The following is a 13,309-nucleotide window of genomic DNA, read 5'->3' as shown; positions in this document are numbered from 1 at the left end:
GAGGAGAAAAAAAAAATTAGGAAAAAAAAAAATGAGCCCTGTTTATTTTGGGGGATGAGAGAGAAAACTCGCAATGCACAAACGCGCGGGGGGCGGCTCTGGCACCGCGCGCTTTGTAATATAGAAAAGAATTTTGGTTCAAAAAGCCTGGATTTGGGGTGGGAGCACGGAGCTCGCAGAGGATGCTCCTTCCCGGGGTGCACACGGCGATACAGGGAGCGCAGCACCTCCCGGGGTGGCCCCGGGGAGCACCCATGGGTGCTAACGGCGGCTCTGCCCTGCCCCGACGCGTCCCCTCGGTCACGGGAAGGGGAATTACCCAAGACAGGCTGGAAGAAAAGCCTCCTCCAGCCGTGACCCAGATTCCCCTCCAGCCTGATCCCTCACTGAAGTCATAATCCTTGAAGGGCTTCTGGTCCTTTTTTTTTTTTTTTTTCTTTTTTTTTTTTAAATACATCCCTGCGCGTTGCCACGGCGACGAGGGCGATGCTATAATTTCAGCGTTATAGACTTCAGCGCGAGAACAGGAGGGAGAAGGTGGTTGAAATATGGACAAGCTGCAAGTGGTAACGGATTTAGGGAAAAAGAATTTAAAAAAAGAAAGAAAGAAGTAAGGGGGCACCTTGGCTCCATCAGCAGATGGAGGCGTAGAGCTGAAGGGATGCAGGGGACGGGGGTCAGCTCCTGCCCCTGCTTTTGGGCATCGCTTGGGCAGCAGCTTCCCCAGGTGTGGATGCTCCAGCCCCCGCAGGGTTTTGGAGGATGCAGCCTTGTCACCCTGCCAGGACAAAGTGACAAGCCCTAAATTCCCTTGCAGTACCCCAGGCAGCCCCGAGCAGGAACACCCTATTTTGGGGTGGCCTTAGCTCTGCCCACCACGGCTCAGTGGCAAAACCAATGAACTTTGCAAAGCAGCAGCTCCGCAACAGCTGCCCAGCCCTTTTTTTTTTTAAACCTTTTCTTTTCCACCACCTTTCCACCTCGCTCTGCCCACATCAGCTCCCGGTAACATCCCATCGCCCACGGGATGCGGGAGTCCCCGAGCTCCTGTCCAGCTCCCAACGGGAGAAAAACCCACCGCTGCTCCCTGGTTTTGCAAGGCCAGGAGATAATTCTGGGTGTTCTTAGCGTCACGTTATCGTGATTCGGCCCCAAAGAGCCCCCGGGCTGGTGTCAGCGAGTTTTTGGTGTCAGCAAGTTTTCAGGCTGGAAGGCATCCTGTTACCCTCCATGAGGAGTGAACCACGACCCCTTCAGCCTCTCCAAAAATCCCAGGAGCCTCAAGCTCTCCTGCAGCACAGGAGAATTACACAAGCAGAAATTAAACCAATTTTAGCCGCGTTTCCATTCCCCACCCCCCCCTTCCCACCCCACCGCCACGCACCGAACCGGCACCCGCCCGTGATGCAAAATTTCCGAACGAGGCACAAATAAAAATAAGCTCGTACACAAAAACCTCGGCCTAAACACAACCCAACGGCCTGTGACCCCACCACCACGAGGGAGACGGGCTGCCAGGGTCCCAAAGGAAGCCAGAAAGTCCCCGGGGGACGCCTCGCCCCACGCCACGGTCGCCCACGCACCCTTCCAGCGCTCGGTTGCGAGGCGAGAGGTGAGAAAAAGGCTCTCTGGTCCGGTGCACGGCACCTGGCACAGCATCCAGCCATGCAGCCTGCACCCCTCGGCTTTTCTCTCTGCACAAGAGAAAGAATCAACGGCAAAATCTGGGTGCACGGCATCACGCGGCACGTGGAAATCACCATCGGTCCCGTGCCGGAGCCACGGTGCCAGGACACAGCTCAGAAAGGCAGCTTGAAGTGGGGATGCTCAGAGGGAGGCGTGATGCTGGGACAAAAAAGGGTCTCCCGAGCCTATAAATGCTTGGGGGAAAAAAAAAAATCACATGTAAAAATGGGAAATGCAGGCGTGGGGCAGCGGGTGCTGCCGTGGGACCCCACGCCGGGGCTCGCAATGCTCCTCGGTGCAACGTCCCACCTGGGCCCAGACCTGCAGAAAAGCTTGTGTAACCTCAGGGTAAACACAAAAATAACGCAGAGCGTTTTGTTTGAGTCCCCAAAGGGGAGATAAACCCCCAAACCACCAGCCTCAGCATCCGACCTGTCAGCCCTTGAGCCATCGGGGTTGCTTGTAGCAGTGCCCTGAGCTCCATATTTAGCCTCAAAGGGATTTATCTTTGAGAAGCTAAAAACAAAGCTGCATTTGCATAACAAAAAGACCCCGTTTTTTTTTTCCTCCTACATGTGTAGCATCGCGGTGGGGGGAGAAAACATGCAAAGCAGCCTTTGTCCCTCACCGAGCAGAAGGCCTGAAGGTCACCCAAGAGGATGCTGAGCTCGCCGTGGCTGGTCCTCTCTGCTGGAAAGGACAAGGCAAGAACATCTTCCCTTACGGGAAACCTCTTCCCGACCTTCCCACTTTCATCTCATCCAGCTGGAGCAGCCCTCTCCAGCACAAAAAAGCAGGCGTGAAATCCTGCTTTGCCAAAGCCCACAGCTCGCGTCTGGCCTTCAAACCTCCAAAGAGCAGAGGGCAGTTAACGGGTTTTTTCCAAACTCTCTCGATTTGCAACCAGAGCAACAGTCTCAGCGTTTCCTCTCCTGGGTGCCAGCAGCCACGTGGCTTCGTGGCCCCCCGTCCTCGGGAGCAACGTCTGCAGGGGAGCGGGTCAGATGCACCCGCAGCAATTTGCCGGTGACACCGAGCTGTGCGGTGCGGTGACACGCTGGAGGGAAGGGATGGCATCCAGAGGGACCTGGACAGGCTGGAGAGCTGGGACCATGTGAACCACATGGAGCTCAACAAGGCCAAGTGCAAGATCCTGCACGTGGGTCGGGGCGATCCCAAGCACAAATCCAGGCTGGGTGGGGAATGGATGGAGAGCAGCCCTGAGGAGAAGGACTTGGGGGTGATGGGTGACGAGAAGCTCAACACGAGCCGGTAACGTGCGCTGGCAGCCCAGAAAGCCAACGGTGTCCTGGGCTGCATCCCCAGCAGCGTGGCCAGCAGGGCGACGGAGGGGATTCTGCCCCTCTGCTCCGCTCTCCTGAGACCCCCCTGCAGTGCTGCGTCCAGCTCTGGGGCCCCAACAGCAGAAGGACACGGAGCTGGTGGAGCGAGTCCAGAGGAGGCCACGGAGATGCTCAGAGGGCTGGAGCCCCTCTGCTCTGGAGACAGGCTGGGAGAGCTGGGGCTGTTCAGCCTGGAGAAGAGAAGGCTCCGGGGAGACCTTCTAGCACCTTCCAGCAGCTGAAGGGGCTACAGGAAAGCTGGAGAGGGGCTTTTGACAAGGGCATGGAGTGACAGGACGAGGGGGAATGGTTTTAAACTGAAAGAGGGGAGATTGAGATGAGATATTGGGAAGAAATTCTTCCCTGTGAGGGTGGTGAGAGCCTGGCCCAGGTTGCCCAGAGACGCTGTGGCTGCCCCCTCCCTGGCAGTGTTCAAGGCCAGGTTGGATGGGGCTTGGAGCAACCTGGGCTGGTGGAAGGTGTCCCTGCCCGTGGCAGGGGAGTGGGAACTGGATGGGCTTTAAGGTCCCTTCCAACCCAAACCAGTCTGTGATTCTAAGAACCCCACCCTTGGCAGGGTGCAGCCTTACCCCAACCCCACTCCTCCAGAGGAGGGAGAGGGTGGCCCGAAAGTGGCTCCTCCAACACCCCGGGAGCACCCAGGACCTCACCCCATGGAGACCCCCACCCTCCCGCAGGAGCGGGCGGAAGATACAGCAGCTCCGCGCTCACCCATCCCACACGCCATGCCAGCACCCTTTGCCACACCGTGCCCAAGGCTCAGCCCAGCACCTACGTCATTGTTTTGGGACAAAGTCCCTTCGCGAGCTGGTGCCACCCAACTCCCCATCTCCTCCTTATCTCTCACAGGCGCACACCGCCGAGGCACCGAAACCCTTTTGTGCCCCGCCACCCCCCACCACGCGATTAAAGCTGAACCGTCCCAAAAAGCAAAGGGAGGAATGACACCAAACCCCCAAAAAAAGCACCCAGGTGCCCAAAAAACAGATGCTCGCCTTTCCCCCTGCCATAAAACGCCAGCTCGGGGGAGAGGATTGATGGAGGGAGCAAGAAGCAGCCATACCAGCCACCAGCTGCCGCGGGAAGAGCCTTGGCTGCCTTCACCACCGGCATCTCGCTCCAACCATTTGTTCTGCTGCTATTTTAGAAAGCGATGGGGTTCGGGCGCTCCGCGGCTCCCAACCTCCCCGCCGCCGAGCGAGGCGACAGATTTCTGCAAAGAGGTAGCGCCGTCGGCTCCGCTCCCCCCCATCTTGGCAGCGGCATCCGCGCGGGGCCGGGGATATTTTCGAACGAGCGAGTCGAGAGGTGCTAGTTTTTCCCCGCGGCGCGTGGGAAGGACGGCCGTGCCCAGTCAAGGGAAGGTTGGGGATGGAGCTGTGATTGATCCCCATGCCCAAAACCCAGGAGATCACAGAATCAATGAGGTTGGAAGAGCCCTCTGGGATCATCGAGTCCAACCACTGCCTTGACACCACCATGGCAACTAGACCATGGCACTAAGTGCCATGTCCAGGCTTTTCTTAAACCCCTCCAGAGATGGTGACTCCACCACCTCCCTGGGCAGCCCCTTCCAATGGCTAATGACCCTTGCTGAGAAGAAATGCTTCCTAATGTCCAACCTGAACCTGCCCTGGCCAAGCTTGAGGCTGTGTCCTCTTGTCCTAGCGCTGGTTGCCTGGAAGAAGAGGCCGACTCCCACCCCGCTACAACCTCCCTTCAGGTAGTTGTAGACTGCACTAAGGTCACCTCTGAGCCTCCTCTTCTCCAGGCTAAACACCCCCAGCTCCCTCAGCCGTTCCTCGGAGGTCAGACCCTCCAGACCCTTCACCAGCTTGGTCACCCTCCTCTGGACTCACTCCAACACGTCAACATCTCTCTTGAAGTGCGGGGCCCACAACTGGACACAGGATTCAAGGTGCGGCCTCACCAGTGCCGATTACGGATGGGGCAGCAAGTCCCCAAAAGTCGCACAGATCGAGGTGTCCAGCGGCGCATCGACCTCGCTGGGGAAGCATCACCCAAGAGGCTGAAGAGCAGCCTGGCTCCTGCTGCACCCCAAATCCACAGCCCTGAGCCCTCCCCAGGAGCCTCCGAGCCCCCGACGCCGGTCCATGCGCTCGGAGGAGAGCCCGGCATGCTCACACGATCCCAACCACTGCTCCTCACCACAACACGAGACCAAAAACTGCCCTGAGCACGCTCCACGGGGACGTTTATCGCAATATCTCGACGACGCACGACAGCTCAGACCCCACCGACGGTTACGCAAACGCACAGCCCCTCCCCGTCTCCGTAACGCCTCAAAATCGGTAAAAAAACACTAATTTCTTTGCAGAAGGTCCCCTCCCACGGGTGCCACCACGCACCAGGAGCCCGATCCTGGCCATTCCCCGCCGCAACCCCTAATCACGTTATTTTATTTCCTGCTCCCAGAAGATGCTCTCGGCACGGGCTGGGGGACAGGATGGTCTCGGTGATTGAACTGGTGAAAAAAAAAAAGTCTGATCGATCAAAATAACTCATCCACAATGGGGTTTTTTTCATATTTTTCTTCCCCGTCAGTGGAAACTCCTGCTACGGCACCGCGGCTCAAGGTTACTGCTTGGGGTGAGGGAGGATTTCAGGTTTTACAACTGAAAAATTCCACACACAAACCCAGTTTTTTGCTAAACGGAAGCCCTTCGTCCAATTTATTTAATTTATTTAACTTTTTTAAAGCTCAATGCAGCAGGTTTTAAGCAAACCCCATTTTTTCAGCCTCCCTCCCCCAAAATTTTGATAGAAAACTCTGACGCCGTGAACATTTTCCATTCTCAATTGCTTTTTTTTTGAGGAAAACCAAACGAAACAAATCTGACCCCACATATTTTCCCCACCTGCACGACATGGGATCTGTTTCCTGGGTATTTGTTTCGGCAATTTTTCCTCTGAAGTCTTCCAATAATTGGGAAGGAAAAATTATCTTTTTTTTTTAAAAAAAAAAAGGTTTCGTCTTCAAAATCAGAAAAAAAAAAAAAGATGCTGTCCAAAGGGATGGGGAAAAGTCACATTGTTCCAAAAGGCACTTTCATTTAAAAAGGAAAATGAAAACTTTCAACCAGAGTTATTTATAACCACTGCTTATAACCATCAATAACACCTTCCACCCCGCAAGCTCCACTGCATCCTCCCGGGCAGGTGACAGCCCCCAGCACCCTGCCGCGGGGTGCAGGATCCCACCTCGCAGGCGATGCAAATCATCCCCCTTATTTCAAGAGGAGGAGGAGGAATTCCTTCGCTACCCTCCCAGATGAACCTACAAGAGGTGACCCCCCCGCTCTGCAGCCCCAGGGGGGGCTCGGGTCAGGGACGCAGCCCCGTGGGTGGGTGCTGCCTCCCAAATCTCTTTATTATTTTTTTTTTTAAAAAAAAAAAGAAAAAAAATAAAATTTCAGGAGCTGCGGCTTTGCCTTGCCTGGTTCCCAAAAAAAAGGGTGATGTGGCAGCAGGAGGTCACCCTACCCCACAGCACCCTGTCCCCCACCCGCACCCCGAGCATCCCGGCTCGGGGGGCCATCGGAGGCACGTCGTCCCCGCAGTGGTTTTGGGTCTGCGCCGGACGCTTGCTGGAAGCTGTTTGAAGTTCTGGAAAGAGAAACAATTCCTCCTCCTCCTCTTCTTCCTCCCTGCCCAGAAATAGGTCATTTAATTACCACCTTTCCAACCCCAAAACAACAGTGACTCAAGGCAGAAGGTGGGAGGGCTTCAACCCCGCGCCCAGCAGCAGCCCGAAGACACGGCTTTGACCTTGAGCTGCTCGTGCACGGATGGCGAGGACTCAGCACGCCTCTCCTGCGTTGCAATTAGCGGTGTTTAATTAAAGCAACGAGGGTCGGGGCTGAGCCTCCTCCATGCAGAGCCACCGAGCACGGCCCCGGCGCGCCGGCTCTGGGAAAAAACCAACGGCTAATTGCACGTTGGTGAAATGAGACGTGTCCTGCTCGGCACGGAGCGAAACCCGCGGCCTCGGCACGGGCCGGTCCGGCTGCTTCGGGACGGGACATCGCGGTGGCTCCTGGGTGGTGGCCGGAGCCTGACGCATCCCAGCACAGGCATCATCCTGACCTCACTGCGCGCACCACGGCGCCCGTCCCGGCACCACTCACCCCTTCCCACGGGGACTGGGGTGGCACGAAGCTGTTAAAAGCCCCGTCGGGGAACAGGCCCCGACAGCTGCTCCCGCATCCCCACGCTCAACCGCAGCCGGGACATCTCACCACAACCAGGCCCCTCCAGGCGAGACGGAGCCCCAGCACCACCCCATGCGCCTTGTCTCATCCATACCTACCCCCCTGCTTTTATATAGGGGAAGAGGCACACCTATAGCTCAGGAGAGAGCAGACGGAGGACTGGGGAGCAGCTGCCACATCCCCCCAGGTTTGGCGCGAACGCTGCGAAAACGGGCCAAGCTGCCCCAAAAAACTCTCCCCGTGCAGCTCAGAGACCCCACTCCCCCCATCTTTTTAGCCACCATGTAAGAGAAAGCAAACCTACAGCTCGCCCCCACCTCAAAATAAATCCTTCTGAATCGATTTCCCACGTATTTAACAAGCCCTCGCTCTGCTTTTTCTTTTTTTTTTTTAATAATTTTTTAAAGGCTGCAAGCGGCGGGGAGCTACGGCAGGGAGGACACCGGGAGCGAGGGAAAAGGGAGAAAAAAAAAATAAATTAAAAAGCAAAACCCCAAGCAAAGCGAACGGGAGATGAAAAGCGACAGATCTGGGGAGGTAGAGCTGCTGGCAGGCAGGCGGCTAGATCCATCTTGAAAGCAAAAGCAAACTGCTGCTCAAACAAGGCAGAAGGAAAAAAAAAAAAACCTCGAGGTCTTCCGGCACTGCCTAAGCTCTGATCAAACAAAATGATTAACAAATTTCAGCTTTTTTTTTTATTTATTGAAAGCGTCTCTAATTAGAGGTGAAAAAAAAGGAAATAAAAAGATATTAAAAATAATAATAATAATAATAATAATCGGATGGTAAAGTCATAAATACCGTCGCGGGGAAGCGAGGGGCTGATGCGTCCCATGGTTCTGCCATCACAGGGAGGGCGAGCGCGGCCGGGGGCACCCGGGTTTCCATGCCTCCCTCCCCAGCCTTCCTCCTCCTCCTCCTCCTCCTCCTCCCTGCCCCTGCTCTGACTCACTCGCTTTTTTGGCTCACCGCGGCAGAGCCGTACCTTCCCGGGGGCAGGACTGTCATTTGCGATAGAGTCACCTCTGAACTCGGGACGGCTCAGCCTCTAGGAACTGCCAAAATAGCTATAAAAATATAAGGGAAAAAAACAAAGAGTCGCTGGCCCGAGGAGCTCGCTGGCCCTCCGCACAGATGGGGTGGCCACGGGGCGAGGCAGAGGGGGTATTTTTAGCTCTGGTTGCAGATGGGGAAGTCCAGCACGGCGTCGGCACGGCAGCCCCGGTGTCAGCTCGCCGTGGTCCCGCTCGGGCCACCTCCGTGCCTGCTCCCGGGTATTAACGGGATTTAACGGGATGCTGCCTGCTCGCTTCCCAGGCCTCAGGCATCGCTTGGCGAGGGCCAGCTCGCACCGCATCTCTGCCGGCACTGGGATGCCAGGGACACCTGCGGGGTGGCAGGGGTCTGGCGACGCCAGTGACACACATCCCTGTCCCCCTTGTCCCCTCCATTCCCAAACAAGCCACCGCAAAATGGCCGCGGCCCTGCAATCCATCGCGGCAGGGGGACGCCCCGCAGCATCCCACGGCGGGTCCCTCGCGGCCTGACCCCGGGAAGCACCTTGGCTTGGGAAAAAAAGAGGGAAAAGCCATTTCTGCCCCTCACCGCTGCTGCTTTTTTAGGTTTAAATGGGGGTCACAGTGGCAGAGCCCACAACCGAGCCCTCCCGGTCCTTCGGGATGAGCCGGGCGGCATCACTCCCCATCCTTTCTCCACAAACCAGGGCCTGCACCGGCACCGACATCTCCCGGCACGTGCCAGCACCGCGGCAGCCGGGTCCCGCTCCCGTACTTTTCATCCGATGCTTTTCGGCTTTCGTTCTCCTTCGCGCAAAGCCGCCGTCGCGCTGCCCTGGCAGCACGGAGGGACCTCGACGTGGATGTGGTTTATGACCATATTTAGGCTCCTTTACGTTGCCAGAGTGGCAGCAAAGGGCCGCGGCGTTAAATGAGAATCAGACCCCACTTGTTTCACTTGGCAGCCTGGGAAAAAATCCACCGCGGGTGACTCCGGCACCGTCCGTCCCTCCGCTCTGCCCGCTCGGGGACAGGATAAAATAGCAACAGCCCTTCCCAACTCCGCGGTGGCACTTCCCAAGCGGAGCCGAGAGCACCAGCGAGGAGAGGAGAGGGGTTAAACACATTATACACCATCCACCCCCCTCCCCAGAGCAACACCGAAGCGTGGGGAAGCAAAGGGACTTGCTCAAGGTCACTCCCCAAGGTCCCCGGAGCCCCTCGGCAGGACGGAGCGCACGCAGGGTCACGAGGAGCCCCCGAGCCGGGGGAAGCCGGGGCAGGGGTGGAAGCGCCGAGCCACCCGCCGCGGGAGCTAATGCCCCTTCGACACGTTAAATCCCCGCCGTGGCGGAGGCGACGGGCGCTTCTCCACCGCGCTGGCAGCACCGGTGAAACCCGAGCGGTGGCCCCCGCCGCGCCGGGGACATCGGCCACCTGCTCGGAGCCGAGCACAAGTGCGGATGCCTCAGCCTGGCAAAGCCACGACAACTGCAGGGGCTGAAGGGCGAGGCGGGGGGGGGAAGGAAAGGAGAAGCCGTGAGGCCCTTCCAGAGGTCCGTGACCTTCAGGAGCCCACGGGCAGCAAGCCCCGGGGCTGGGCAGGCAGCTCACTGCGCGCCCAAGGGACACGGGCAGCCCCGGCACCCCCCAGGCCGGGGCCGTCGGCACCGAATCAGCGCAGGGAAGGGAAGAAAACACCGAAAATAAACCTTTCTACACTCAAAATCTGCAGCCTGGATGAGGGGACGCAGCTGTCCCCATGTCCCTGTCACATCGAGTTCGGCACTGCCCCGTCCCCGTCGGCAGCGAGGTTTTGGGGCGGCTGTCCCGGGACGGTGGTTTAGGAGCACCCACCTTGGCAGAGCAAAACCAGCCTCAAAATCCACGTGGGGCCACGCGCGGCAGGAGAAGGGGCTTTGGAGGGGCAGGATCGGGCCTTCCCCGGCGCGGTGGGGGGTGCAAGCAGAGGTGCTGTGCTGAAGCGCTGGGGGAATTCGCACCGGCTGCGCTCCACTTACCGGCATCTGCCCCCCTGCCTGCGTGTGACGGGGGGGTAAGTCACTGGCCAAAAACGTGCGGCAGCTCCGGACAACTGGTGAGGATGAGGAGGGAGGGGGGGGACACCCCAGCTCGTGGGGTGCAGAGGAAAGAGCCGTGTGTGCGTGCACACGCGTGTGTGCTGCTCTTGTGCGCAAGGACAGGGAGGGGGGGAAGAGAAAATAAATAAAAATATAAAAGCCAACAACAAAGCCAAGGGGGGCGAGCTGGGGGGAGAGGAGATAAGCCGCCGGCAAACAGGTGTTACAGATGTTAAACAGCACCCAGATGTTGGGACGCCCCGTCCATCACTGCATCCCTCCCCCCCGGCATCACGCAGCCCCTCGCCGCCTCGTATCGCCGAGAAAACGCTCAACGTCCCGGGGAGGCCGCGGTGACGGTACCGGGGGCTTTGCCCCCCACCACAACACCTCGTTCCAACTGCCGTCAAATGGCAGCCGCGACGTTGTGTCCCCATCGCTGCTGCCACTGTCCCCATGTCCCCACCGCTGCTGCCACTGCCCCTGTGTCCCCACCGCCGCTGCCACCGTCCCTGCGTCCCCACCGCCGCTGCCACCGGCCCCGAGGAACAAACAATCACAGCTGTCAGCTCCGGAGCCGGCACCCGGCCAAGTCATTGAAGCTCCAGGACTCGATTTACCGCCGGCTGCTCCAAAAAGCTGCTCTTGCCAATCAAACCACAGCCCCCCCACCCCGCCATCACCAGCACCCCGAGCTTCGCTGGTGGCCCCTGTCACTGCCAGCTCCCCCCTCCGCATCACCCCACACCCCACTGGGGAGGGCACCCTCCCACCCACCCCCCAAAAAAGCTGCTGGGCCCCACTTCTTGCTCGGTCCCACCAGGCTTCTCCGGGGTGGCCGCGGTGTCACACCCGGGCTTGGGGACTGTCACCACGGGGGTCCCACAGGGATGCGACCCCTCCGGCACTACCCTAGAGTGGGGTGAGCACCCTCCAGTGCCTGCCCCCCCCCCCACACCAGCAGCACCCAACGCGTAGAGGGACCATCGCACCCACCACCCCCATCCCACCCGCGTCCCCCCCTCCCCAGCCCACCCCTCTCACCTGTCCCCCCTCCCACGCAGCGCCGAGGCGACACTTCTTCCCCCTTCCCTCCTTCCTCCCTCCTTCACCTCTGCACCATTTTGGTGACGGTTTGTTTTGAAGCGGCGGAGCTCGGGGTGGGGGGGGGTGAAGGGGAAGGATGTGCTCTCCGCCCCCGCGCTCCGGCCGCGCTCCGCCGCCCATCCCCGCCGCCTCGGGGCGGGGGGGGGGGGCTACCAGAGAGCCCCCCCCACACACACACACACGAGAAACACAGACGGAGCCTCCTCGCCCTCCCAACAGCGGGCGGCACGGCCCGGGGCGGCCCGTTCTCGGAAGTAATCGCAAAAGACGTTTAAAAAAAAAAAACCAAAAATAACGACAAAAATAAGAATTTAAAGGAAAAAAAAAATTAAATAAAAGCAACGCGATGTGATAAAAAAGCGCGAAAGGATGGACGGGGACCCACCTTTAGCGGGGCGCGGAGCCCGGCCGCCTGCCGGGGCTGCGGCGGAGCCGGCGGGGAGCGACCATGGCCGGGGCCGGCCCAGCGCAGCGTCAGGACGCGGCGGCGCAGGGCGCGGGCAGCCAATGGCCGCGGCGGGGGGAGCGGGGCCGGGGGCAGAGCCGGGGCGGGGGGGGGGAGAACCGGGGGCGGGAGGGGGGAGAACCGGGGGGGGGGGGGGGAAGTGGGGGCTGGAGAACCGGGGAGTTGGGGGGGTGCAGAGCTGGGGCCAGGGGCAGGAGAACGGAGGAGCTGGAAGGGGGGGAAGAACCGGGGCCGGGGGGGAAGAACCGGGGCCGGGGGTAACCGGGGGGCGGGAGGGGGGGAAGAACCGTTGCCGGGGGGGAAGAACCGGGGGCGGGGGTAACCGGGGGGCTGGAAGGGGGAGAACCGGGAGCTGGGGGGGGGAGAACCGGGGAGCTGGGAGAGCTGGGAGGGGGGGATGAACCAGAGAGGGGACGGGAGAACCGGGGGTGGGGGGAACTGGGGTCTGGAAGGGGGAGAACCGGAGCTGGGGGGGGGAGAACTGGGGCCGGGGGGGCAGAGCTGGGGAGGGGGCAGGAGAACGGGGGTCTGGGGGGAAGAACCGGGGAGCTGGGGCCGGGGGGACAGAGCTGGGGCCGGGGTGGGGGCGTAGAGCCAGGGCGGGGGGGAGAGAGAACCAGGGCCGGGGGGTAGAGCTGGAGCCAGGGGGGGGAGAACCGGGGAGCTGGGGTGGGGGGGAGAGGTGGGGAGAGGGTGAAGAGGTGCGACCCCACACACACACACCCCCACAGGCCCCACTCGTGTCGGTGCTTCACCCACAGCAGCGGGGTGGGGAGATGTGGGGTCCCCTGAGCCCCTGTGGTGGGGGGCAGCTGCCCTGGGATGATGAGAGGGGGGGAGAAGGTGGGTTTTGCCAGGAGCTCCTGTGGGGATCAGGGAATCATCACAGGCTGGTTTGGGTTGGAAGGGAACTTAAAAACCAGCCTTCCAGCACCTGGAGGGGCTACAGGAAAGCGGGAGAGGGGCTTTTGCTAAGGGCATGGAGTGACAGGACGAGGGGGAACGGTTTTAAACTGAAAAAGGGGAGATTGAGATGAGATCTGAGGAAGAAATTCTTTGGTGTGAGGGTGGTGAGAGCCTGGCCCAGGTTGCCCAGAGAAGCTGTGGCTGCCCCCTCCCTGGCAGGGTTCAAGGCCAGGTTGGATGGGGCTTGGAGCAACCTGGTCTGGTGGAAGGTGTCCCTGCCCGTGGCAGGGGAGTGAGAACTGGATGGGCTTTAAGGTCCCTTCCAACCCAAAGCAGTTTGATTCTGTGATCTTGTTCCAACCCCCTTCCATGGGATGACAAGGCACAGGGCACTGGGGTCAGTGGGGTTCGATTGTCACCATCCCGGCCCTGAACCCCGGGGTCTTGGCGC

General features: G+C 59.7%; 1 protein-coding gene across 11 annotated transcripts in view; it reads right to left on the bottom strand.

Moving 5' to 3' along the window:
- Window positions 1-11,963, bottom strand: part of MEF2D (myocyte enhancer factor 2D) — an 81,108-nt gene extending 69,145 nt beyond the window's left edge. For 9 of the 11 annotated variants that reach the window (XM_068415214.1, XM_068415203.1, XM_068415209.1 and 6 more), the window contains exon 1: window positions 11,872-11,963. The gene's annotated coding sequence lies outside the window, so the exon portion shown is untranslated. Of the gene's footprint in view, window positions 1-10,769; window positions 10,876-11,423; window positions 11,445-11,871 lie in introns of those variants that run through there. The other 2 variants (XM_068415205.1, XM_068415204.1) reach the window with 2 other exon arrangements.
- Window positions 11,964-13,309: the final 1,346 nt, after the last annotated feature.

This window comes from Nyctibius grandis, chromosome 17 (assembly GCF_013368605.1).
Source record: "Nyctibius grandis isolate bNycGra1 chromosome 17, bNycGra1.pri, whole genome shotgun sequence".
NCBI lineage: Eukaryota > Metazoa > Chordata > Aves > Nyctibiiformes > Nyctibiidae > Nyctibius > Nyctibius grandis.
This window is presented reverse-complemented; position numbering and strand designations above follow the sequence as displayed.